The following is a 12,107-nucleotide window of genomic DNA, read 5'->3' as shown; positions in this document are numbered from 1 at the left end:
TTTTCTGAAGTGTTAGATCAGGGCCTGAATCGAATCTAGTGGTCAGTGCATACCTCTGGTGCCTCTACCTACCTAGCTATTCACATACATATATATGGTTATTATATAGTATATACACATATGTATGTTTGTTAGCATAGTACTGTGTTCTGATTCACTTCTATCTGCATTTCTATAAAATATTAATATTGCCTTCTGCTCCACAACACACAAAGTTTTCCCTACAGTTAAGAATCATGGTAAAAGAATTCAGCTGAACCTATTTGTCTTGTTGCTGTTGTGGTAAGAACGACAACATGGTTAACTTTTAAGAAATATTACTTGTATTCCAATATGTGCCACAAACTTATTTTTCAAAAACCTAAACAGTTGCCCATAATGCCCATTGAATTGTGCATTTATTAATATTTATCATGATTGCATATAATAGTCCCATTTAGTGAGACATCATATCAACTGACCTTGGCTTTGTTAAAAAAAAATCCTTACTTTTTTCAAAGTATGTTTCTGCACATGCTAATGAGACGTTGTCTAAAGCTTATTAGGATATGCTTCCAGAAACTGTGAAAAATGTTAGGGTAACTTTAAAGCCAGCAGCCCAGATTTTAGATCTCCGAAGCAGTCATATTTGCATGGGTTTTTCTGTCATGCTGGCTAAAACGATATGGCTCCATCTCTCACATAAAACAGTGTAGATAATTTGAGTTTCAGTATAAAGTTAAATAAGATTTCTGTATTAAATTCAGAAGCAATTTTTTTCCAGAGTAAACTAGTACAAGAATCGTGTTCATTCCCCTCTCCCAGTGGCCTTTTGCAGCCACGTTGCAATTTAGATGATCCTTGCAGCCTGCTGTAAAATCATATTTGTTTTGGTGGAGAGAGAGACTTGTTTGGACTGGGCTGGCCAGCACCACCTTCCCTCCCTGCTCAGTCATGTCTAGCCAGTACCTGTCCATCCGCCATAGGTCCAGTGTAGGGTCCTTTCCTGATTGGCTTTTGGGTGTTACAGGGTTTTTGTCTACATCACTCTGGCCATGGGTTTTATGTCTGTCTTGAATTTCTTTTCCTCCCTGTTTGGCTGATACTGTGAATCTTGGATGAAGGGAAAACATCAGGCACCTTCTAGGAGAGGAAGGGATACTTCCTCTTACCTGTTCACTAGTGCCACAAGGCTCAAGGGTGGAGACAGGAGCTCTGCTTGAGGACTGGCCTACTTATCCACTCAGTGCCTCAAAGCTAGAGAGGTGGTCAAAATTATTTTAGCACAATTAATATGCCAGCAAGGATGGACTAGGAATGGGAAGTTAGCTATTCCATATCCCTGAGCCAGCCTTTCCCAACCAGTGTGCCTCCAGATGTTGTTGGACCACAACTCCCATCTTTCCTGACCATTGGCAATGTTGGCTGAGGCTGATGAGAGTTGTGGTCCAACAACGTCTGGAGGCACACTGGTTGGGAAAGGCTGCCCTGAACTAAGGAAGCTCACACCCAAATCCAAGGCTTAGGTATTATACTCCCATGTCTCAGATTTATTGTTACTTGCACTGTTTAATCAGGTTCATACAGCAGTTTGATCACGTCCTGCCCATTTCCAGATTCACTAGAATTTTTCCTAGTGAATTTATTGCCAGATTTTTTTCTTCTCCTCCTCTTACTCCTCCTCTCCCTCCTTTTCCTCAATCCTCTTTTCCTATTTCTCCTGCTCCTCCCTTTGCTTTGAACTTGTTTGCATATAAGCAGCTTAACTCACTACTGAGAGACTTAACCTGATGTTTACATAGGCAAATTACCAACTTGGTTCAATAATGTCTTGATTATGCAATTCTAAATTATTGCAATATTGACACTACCTTAAGTGACAATGGTAGCAACAATACCCAAGGTGGAAACTTTCCTTATACTGATTTTTTTTCTCCCTTTGCTTCCTGGTTTCTGAACAAGTGAAAATGACTGCTGAGCAAATCTACATGGCCTTTTGTCAACAAAGAGTACAAAAAAGAAGGAAAGGTTAAGCAGACAGCAGGAGGTGGAAGAAGCGGAATAAGAAGGTACAATGTCCCCTCCATGCTGTGACAGACGTGAATCAATTATTCACGTACCAATTGGTAATTTAAAAACAAAACAAAACTCTATACAGCAGCAGGCAAACATGGATAACGTTTTTGTCACAGACATTCCACATTTTCTTTTTCTTTCAAACCATATGCAAAAATGAACAGAATGGAGAGGGATAACGTGGAGAAATCACAATGGCAGACATAGAATTTCATGGAAAAAGCTGGTGACAGGATCAGAAAAGGTAGACAGAATGGAGGAGTGAGTGAGAAAGCTAGGCTCAAATTAGCTTGCATGCAGGATGTGATAAGTAAGTAGGAAGTATCAGCATATCCTGATTGTAGGTTTATTTCTTATTGCAAAAGTCGTAACAGAACGCAAAATGGTCTGGGGGAAAAAGATCTGCAGAACTGCTTAGTCCTTTAATATGCACTAAAGCTGCCCAGGAATCAGTGGTTAATTTCACAAAAGACAGATGTTGAAACTCAAGCCTGTTAAGCAGCCCCGTGCTTTAACCTCTGAGCCTTACACCCGAAGCTTGGAGCTGATTCAGAACTTCTGCAGACTGTGCAGTGGCACGGTCTACCACCTCCAATACACAAGTGAGGAGCTGCTTGTTTTAATGCATCTTCTCCCCCTTCAGTCAAAACATCTCTGCATGTGTAAAACCAGCACATCAGAGAACAGGCTAAGCTAGCAGCTTTGAGCATGCATACTTAGCTTAATGATTATTCCAATCTTGATGAAAAGCCAGGTCAATTCGTCTGTCACTTGCTGTTACTCTGTTGGCAAGTTAGCTTCCACACATTCCCCTTTCCCCCCCAGTCATAATAATGATTGCTGTTCTGCCACTTGCCATCCACTCCAGTAAGTGGAAATACTTTCTGGGGTGTGTTTTTCTGCCCCTTCCTTCAGTCACTCCTTCATCCTCCATCTCCTTTTGCCATTCTGGGCATACATGCAGATATTTCTGTACCTGTGCACACATACCCTTAATTTAAAAAAAAAAATCCAAGAAGTGCTCAAGAGCAAATGTTACCAGCCTTATCCAGCCAATTACCATGTGTCACAATAGTCAAAATAGATGGGAGGGGCAGAAGTTGCTTGACAGGTGGGGCGGAACTGCTACGCTAGCTTCCAGGCAGGCGGATCGCCGGTGCTTGCTGGGAGGTGGAGGGGCAAGGTGGCGGAGAGGTCAGTGCTGTGCAAACACAACAGCAGAGCAACAGTGACCTATCTGTCAGGAAGCTAGTGTAGCAGCTCCATCCCACCTGGCAAGCCACTTCTGGGGATGAGATTTTTTTTTAAAAAAATTAACATTGAGGTCTTGCACAAGAGCAATAAAGAGGTCTTGTGCAAAATGTGAATTTTTAAAAATCCTGATGTATTTACTGTGGTTACAGTGTCCCAGGTAATCCTACACATTTACTGTGTGGAGATCTCAAGAGGAGATCTCATCTGAACCGGGCATGCGTCAGTTAGTGGCAACTGGTGTCTTTCCTTTGGTATTGGGAGCTGCCAGAAACAAAATGGCTACATGCTCAGGTGGGGAGCAATGGAAGACAAGGCATAGCAAGAGAGACTCCACTGAAAAATCACTGCATAGCCATAACAATCCACTCGCTCAGAAATGCACTAACATGCTTATACACCAGGAGTGACTGCAGATGTATAATGGGTTATTTTTACTTACTGTATTTTCCTCAGTAAGGGGAAATGCAGATTAAATATCAGGCTGCCTGCAATTCCATGCACCTGGGAGTTACCTAGGAGTATGCCCCATTGATTACAGTGGGACTTATTCCTGGTAAACATATATAGATGTACACTACAGAGATGTGGTATGAATTATTAATAATTTAATGCCATCTTAATTGTACTCACTAATATTTTAGAAGATGCTTGTATGTACATTCTGGGTTTTCCTGTTTCATTTTAAAAGTTCCCCTCTTCTTTCCAGAAACAACCCTTTTCAATAAATAACATTTTTACCACACCTCCTTTCTCTATCTACCCAGCCTGTCCACTCCCTTCTATATGAAGGTTCACTTTAAGGCATTAATTCTTCCATCACATGAATTCTTCTACCCCCCACCTCCATTAAAAGCCTTCATCTTCACAGATATAACAACCTAATTGCATGCTGCAGTGCAAAATGAAATCCTCAAATTATCAAGTGCAAAAATTAGCATTAAAAAATCATAAGACAACAAACAATGGGGCTTTTTATGTGATTTTTGTAATTGCATGAAACTAGTTACTTTAGCAATAATTGTTTGTGCTTCATTAGCATGCAAAATGGTTTTGTAGACTAACCTGAACACAAAAGAAACCATTTGTGATGCGAGCTGTGCTTTGTTTAATGTTAGACACCATTGTATTTGCTTTCCTAATATAACAGTTCTAATTAGTACCTAGCAGTCATCTAGAGTTTTTCAGCTTGAACACGCTGAAAGTGACAATTGAGTCACAATTCCATGGCACTCTTTGTCAGCTCCTGTCAAAATATAGCTAAGTCTTCAGGAGTTGTGATCTAAATACTAAAAAAAAAAAAGTTAATAGTCCAGGGGAAAAAAATCAACTTCAGGTAGTTTAAGAAATAAAATTGAATAATACCTTGTTAAAAAAGCATGGTTCTTAAAGAGACCTGTAGCATCTTAAAACTAAGACTGCAATTCTCTATGTGCACACCCCTGGAAGTAAGTCCCATTAAAAACATCAGAACATAAAAAGAGCCCTGCTGAATCAGACCAAAGGCCTATCTGGTCCAACATTTTGTTCCCACAGTGGCTAACCAGATACCTATGGGAAGCCCACAAGCAGGACATGAGCACAACAACACTTTCCTGCTGATGCTCTCCAGTATTCAGAGGCATGCCACCTTTGATCCTGGAGGAAGCAGACAGCCATCATGACTAGTAGCCATTGATAGTGTTATCCTCTATGAATTTGTCTAATCCCCTTTTAAAGCCATCCAAGCTGGTGACCATCACCATGTCTTGTGGTAGTGAATTCCATAGATTAAATGTATACTGTGTGAAGAAGTACTCAATTGTCCTGATTCTCTCAACATTCGCCTTCATTGGATGACCCCAGATTCTAATATTAACTAGAGAGAGAGAGTTTTTTAAAAAAGCTTTTCCTATCCATTCTTTCCACACCACACATAATACTATCATGTCTCTCACGTTGTCCTTCCATTTTTTTCTAAGCGAAGAAAACCCTTTCCGCGTAAGGGAGTTGCTCCAGTTCTTTAATCATTTTTTTAAAAATGATTTGAAAAATCAAAATCAACAAACAGTTAACACCAAGTTCTATAGATGCTTAAACAGAAAACCACAAGAAAGCTGAAGCATGCACTGTATATACAGACATTGCATAAATTTATTTATTTATTTATTTATTGCACTTGTATACCACCCCATAGCTGAAGCTCTCTGGGAGGTTTGCAGCAACCAAAAACATTAAAACAAATATACAATGTAAAACACATATTTTAAAAACGATTTAAAACACAATTTAAAAATTTAAAACAATTTATATGCATACTAAATTATATGCATACTAATGTCTTGGGTTCCCACAAATTGAAACTCTTTTTGGTGGTGAGACATATAAAAGGATTTCCAAGGATGGTCTCATTCTATGGGCACGTTCATATTGGAAGAGGCTATTTTTTCAGATATCCTGACCCAGGCCTCGGAATGAATAGGAAGCCAGTGCATTTGACATACGACTGGTGTAATGTTGTCTATGAAGCACATATCAGAAAGCAATCTGCTTGCCACATTTTGTACCAGCTGCAGTTTTTGAGCATTTTTCAAGGACAGACCACAAGGAGTGCACTGCAATAATCTAACTGGAAGGTTACCAAGGATGTTTTTAATTGTTTTAAATGTTTTAAATATGCTTTTTTATTTTATTTTTAATTGTATTGTTTTAACATTTTAATGTTTTCTGCCATGGGCTCCTTTGGGAGGAATAGTAGTAGTAGTAGTAGTAATAATAATAATAATAAATTTCACTGTTGCCAGATCCACCTTTTTCCAGGATGATGCATTTGTAATTATTTTGTCATCTAACTTCAGTTGGTCATCTGTTTTTCTCCACAGCAGAATAGTAGGAATGGATGAGTGACAATATTTGAAATCAATTAATCACTAACCTGCAAGCTTTTCAGAGGTGATTATCTGATTGGCTTTGAAGAGTAGGGATTCTTATTTTTCTTTCAGGTTTACAGCATGTATCAAAATAAAACAGAATGAGCATGATTCCACTGTCCAATATGTTTTGAACCTAGCTTAATTTCTTCACACAGTAGCTAGGAAGTAGCCGGGGTAAACATGAAGGCTCCTGCTGAGGGATTGTCTCCAACATAGTGTCTGTGTGTGAATAATCCAGGGACAAGGCAGACCAGTAAGTTAGTGCCTGCATTTCTTCATGATTATCACAGTGTGAGCTGAGTTGATAGTGTCGTGTTTTCTTTTCAATAATAGATACGTCTAAGAAACTTGAGATCTCATGGGTTAGCCCACATGTTGACTCATAGATGGTAGACATACTTATTGTCTAAATGGTAGAGGCCTGTTGGACTGCTGGTAATTTTAGGCCCAGAGCTGAAGAATGAAGCAGAAACAGCTGCTCAGAAGCAGCTGCTTTTCCGAGGGCTTCTCAGATGTTGTAGCAAGCTTTCCTGTTGAGAAAAAGCTCTTGATGTGAAAATAAGGGCCTGCTACTCTGATTTCAGCCTATGGAGGCTATAGGGAAGCAAGGGTGGCCACTTATGCATCACCCAAACAAGAAGAAATACATCATCCAAACAAGATGGCACAGATGTCCATAAATTTTGCATATGCTAATTTAGATGTATACACACAAATTCATAAGTAATTACTTTGATTTAAATAGAAATACAGTACATCTCATCATAGTGGGGAAGACTGTAAGCAGGGGAAACTTGTGTGCCTGCTACCATGTTGATGGGCAACTTCAGGGCTCCTGCACTCTCCTCTTATGGGTCTTTATCTTTAAATCAGGCTTGAACTTGACAACCCTTCATATAGAAAACTCTTTCCAACTGAGGAATGTCTTGCTATCCCTTCAAATAGAATACTGTTCTTTTAAAGGTCACCCAAACCTATGCCCACATTGGGTCCTGGAACCTATCTGATATATCTACTTTCACATACAAGACTACAAGAAGCTAAATCTTGACTTGCACCCATGCCAGTGACTAGCACACCTTGAGCAGAAGTATCTGGAAACCAACAGAAATATACTGTAGCCTCAATGCATAGCATAGACAGGCTGTGGACTCATCATAGGAAAAGGGACAGTTCAGGACCATACAGGTAATTAGAGCCTCTGAAGAATCCTAAAAGAAGGAATCCTAGGGAACCTGAAAAACTAGCAGTAAACAAGAAGCTAGCAGTCCCAGCTTCACCAAACAACATGGGTAAAGGACTTCATGGTCCAGAGATGGATTCTTAGGAACACAGTCTTTAGCCTTCAAGTCTCTTAGACCACTTGGTCAGGGGAACTATTCTGGAAAAGTTTATGGATAATTGACTAGAATCTTGTACCTGATTACACTTTGCTGAATGTCTCTGACATTAATGAAGCTTTCCTGAGCATAAGACGACACAGGTTTCCAACAAAGCACTGAGAAGCTGTGGGATATACATAATGGCCTGGATGGATGTGCATGTCATAGGAATATATGTGCAGAACATTCCCCAACATTAAAAAGAAAGAAGCCCTTATTCATATGAAACGCTATGCATATCCATCAAGGCTTTGTAGAGTTTTTGACTGTAGCCAATATGTATAGGCCTGGATTTGTCTTTCATGTTGAATACTTGTAGTAATAAATTAATGCAGCTTAAGTGTCAAGCATTAGAGAAATCTGATTTCTAGTTTGCACAACTACACATTCATTGTGCTCCAGTTTGAACCAAAACTAGTAAACAAAATTGTATTATTCAAGATTTTACCTCTAAAAATATTGTCAGGCATACTTCTTTAGCCGAACTCATCTTTAGCACTTTGAGCAATATTTATTCCACCTACTCAGTTTCTCTAGTCAAATAAATCAACGCTAGAGTGTAGATCTCTCAGTGTAAAGGTGAAGTAGTGCAGCATATTCTCATCAAAAATGATATCAGGTTTGTTTGACAAGATCTATTTTCCATTAAGGACTGATGCTTGGTATTAATTATCCTTTAATTCTTTGGTGATTGCACTGTATATTTTATCCGTGTCCAAATTCTGAACCCTGATGAGAGAAATTCTAGACTTTCATTTCACCCCATTCCAGAAAGCTTCCGCTCCTTCTCTTATGCCTTCACAGTGCCAAAGGTCCTCTCCTTTCATGCAGCTTCCTCTGGAAAAAGGTGAGATGAAGCAAGGCCTTCCTTTCTTCCTGACAGGAGCAGCTGGTGGGAATGGGGGATGGAATGCACAAAGCTACCACTACCAGCATTGCTGTGGCTTACTATGGTAAGGCAGCTGGGAGATTGACGCTGTTGGCAGATTCACTAGTAGGAGTGACAGATTGGCTCCACCAGTGTATCTGCACAGTGTTACTAAAGTAAGAAGGCACTTTGTTCAGCAGTAGCAACATTACCACTTCCTGTGCAAAGTTCACCTAAAGAGTCCTGCTGTACTCATCCTAGGCTGCTTTCACACTGCATTTTATTCCATTATTCTGATGATTTCTTACCTGGTAATTTGCGCATTATATTTTATCTTTCACACGACACACAAGTTAGCTCCAGAATTCTAGTGGAATGTAGTGGAAGTTTAGCGCTAATTTCCATGATAAATGATACCAGAAATAATCCGTTAGCAAGGCTGTGAACCCGGAAGATTGCAGGAGTTTATTGCTAACTGCAGCCGCTCATGTGACAGGCATCCCAGCATGCAGTGCATTCCTGCCTTTTAGTTGCATGGGGTTTTTTGTTGTTGTTTTTTGGCCCGATGAACGTACCGGTATTCCGACATCGGTGCAGATAGCAGCAGCATTTCCCACACATACCCTTGTCTTGATACAACTAAAACAATTTAAAAAGTCAGATCCTAAAGGGAGAGGGCTTTCACGGCGACGGGATGAGATCTTAGACCTTCTACACAATGAGGAACAGAGTGCATGGGTGAGGGACGAAAACAAGCCGTGTGAAAGACAGTTGTGCAAATATGCCGGTATATAGGCTGAAAAAGCTGCTGTTCCTTAACGCAACAGGTACTGCAGTGTGAAAGGGATTTTAGAAATCGGGACAGAAGAGCTACCTTTTAAATCCATTAAACGAACACAATCAGTCCCATGTGTGAAAGCAGCCATAGTCTATATCAATATTGGCTTTGAAATATTTTTTTATATATGTGCATTTTTCCACTGTTTTTGTTGTGAATGTTTTTGTTGCTGAATTGCTTTGAGATGTTTTACAAGAAGCAATTCATAAATGGAATGGAATAAACTAAATAAAATATACTTGAACGTTTTATTGGAAGATTATTTTTTTGGCTGTTGTCCTTGCCCCAAAACTTGTCAGATTAAGATTATAGGAAGAACCCTGCTGGATCAGAGTAAAGGCCTATTTAATCCAGCATTATGCTTCCTAAGCAAATAGCTAATTTGTTTGCCCCCCTTTTAAATTGAAGATAGTTTTGTGAACATCTGTCCCATATAATTAGTTAATGGCATTTGATGTCTACTATTTTGGGGAGGTAGTATAAATCAGTGGTAGAGTACATGCTATGCATACAGACATTTCTAAATTCAGATTCCTGGCATCTTCACCTAGGGATAGGGAACTCTCTTGACTAAAATCTTGGAGAGCCATTGCCAGTCAGTGCAGATAATCTGGAGCTAATGGACCAGAGGACTCAGTACATGGCAATTTCATATGTTTATATATGATACATTGTATACTGAAGTGTTTCTTCAAAAGAATATATAATGAATTATGTGCCAGAGAATCTAGAGCTTGATCTAGATCAGGAGTGGTGAACTTCAAGCCCTGAAGCTAAATGTAGCCCTATAGGCCTTTCTATCTGGGATTTTCTATTTGGGATTTTCCCCAGGCCATGCCCCTCTCCTGGCTACAACTCCTCTGTCCAAGCCACACCTCTCACTGGTCCTACTCCACACCCTCCTTGAGCACATTTGTCTGGTTGCAATGTGTCCTTGAATTGTGGCAATGCCTTTTGCTTGCTTTCCAGGATGGAGAGATGTGTGTAGATATGAACTATTAAATTTTGAGTGTTTGGAATGTAAACTACTTTACAAAGGTAAAAATATCACCCATTGCTCCACCCTCTTTTGTCTCTGGCCTATTCACCATTTGCAGGTTGCTCCCAGAAGGGCATTCACAAGGGAAGCTGAAAAAGCTTCCCACCCTTCATCTAGAAAGACCCAAGGACCTAGTGAGCTACCTGGAATTGTGGGTGCTGATGAGGCCTCAGGCCTTCTTCATGCACATAAGGGAACAGGAGTGTGCATCAGCGTCTTGGAAGCTGGCAGCTTGGTTTGGCCAGGTACACCTCACCTGGTCAGCATAATAGTATCTTCAGCCTACCACCCTTCCAACCTCAGCTCTCAGGTCCAGTAATGAATAACAGGGATCCTCTGTTGAAAACCACTTATCCCAAGTATAGCTATGCATGAGCATGTCTGCAACCCTTCACAGGCTTTCTTCAATGCAGAGGGAGAGCAAAATTGCACATACTGTTCCCTGTCTCAATCTTCATGCTTTCATCCCTCCCTTCCCAGTCTTCCCAGTCACGTGAAAGAACCCCAATGTGCATATAGTTATATGCATATGGAATCTATGGCAGGGGAATCTCTCTTGATATTGTTGGACTTCAACTCCCATGGAGCCAACGTGGCCAACTATTAGAGGTAGAGTCCAGTAACGTTGGGAGGGCCACAAGACCTGAACCTGGCTCTGTGCAGACTTTCATTTGAATGTGTGGAGGTTGGAAGCAGAATGTGTGGAGGATGACAGAAGGACTGGGAGCACAATTCTGTTCTGCAATGAAAGAACACCTGAATAGTGCTAATATATTAGCCAAACCTCATTAGAAATATGCCAGGGTATTTCAACATGGTTTGTTCCCATCACCACTACAACCATTTTGAATGGTCAAATAAGTTATTCTCTTTTTAAAAAACTTCTAAATCTGACACATAATCTTTGTTAATTTTTTTTCTGATTCCTTGTGCCAAACTGGCCAAGAAAGCAAAATGATTCTGTTATTCAGTGGTCATTTCCCTCCTCTGAGTAACAGTTTAATGAGGTCACATTAACTTTCTGCCCGCCACTGATGACATGAGGAGTGTTGATAAAAATCTGATTAAAATCTCTTACATTAAGCACATTTTCTCAGATTCATGTTCAGGTACTTTCAACTCACCCCCTGTAATGGCATTTTTACCATGCATAATGCGTCTCCGATTACCAGATGCATTAAAAAAATCAAATAAAACAAAGTAATTTATGTCAAAAAGTAAGAAACACTCACCAAATACATCATTACGCCAGTAACTGCTCGCTATTTAAGGCATTAAAGCAATTGAACGATGTCAAGTTTAAAATTTAATGGCTTTGATGGTTTTTTGTTTTAAGCAGTGGCTTAAAGATTATTATATTTTTAACCATCTTTTCCTGTATACTTTAGCCTTTTAAAATTCAGAATGCAAGAAAATTATGTGCCAGGTTATCAGTTATCTGTCACTAAATGTTGTAGCACTTACAGAAATTTATTTTGATCAATGCTTAATGAATTATTTGTTCACCTCAGTCCATGGCATCAAAATGTGCAGAACCTTTTTTACATTCACATCTCCCAGGAACAGTGTACTTAGAAATAGCTTTAGGAATTAACTAATAAAGCAAGGTAAAAGGTACCATTTTTGAAAATATATCTGGGAAGCAGATTAAAAACAAAACCCAGCTTCTGACAGTCGATAGGCCCTGCAATCCTGTGATCACTGGAAGGGGCCATCGGAAGCATCAGTTCTCCCTCTCTGAGTTCAGAAAGACAGCTCTGAC

This window comes from Rhineura floridana, chromosome 1 (genome assembly GCF_030035675.1).
Source record: "Rhineura floridana isolate rRhiFlo1 chromosome 1, rRhiFlo1.hap2, whole genome shotgun sequence".
In the NCBI taxonomy this organism is placed as follows: domain Eukaryota; kingdom Metazoa; phylum Chordata; class Lepidosauria; order Squamata; family Rhineuridae; genus Rhineura; species Rhineura floridana.
The sequence above is the reverse complement of the archived record's forward strand: the minus strand, read 5'-3'. Positions refer to the sequence as shown.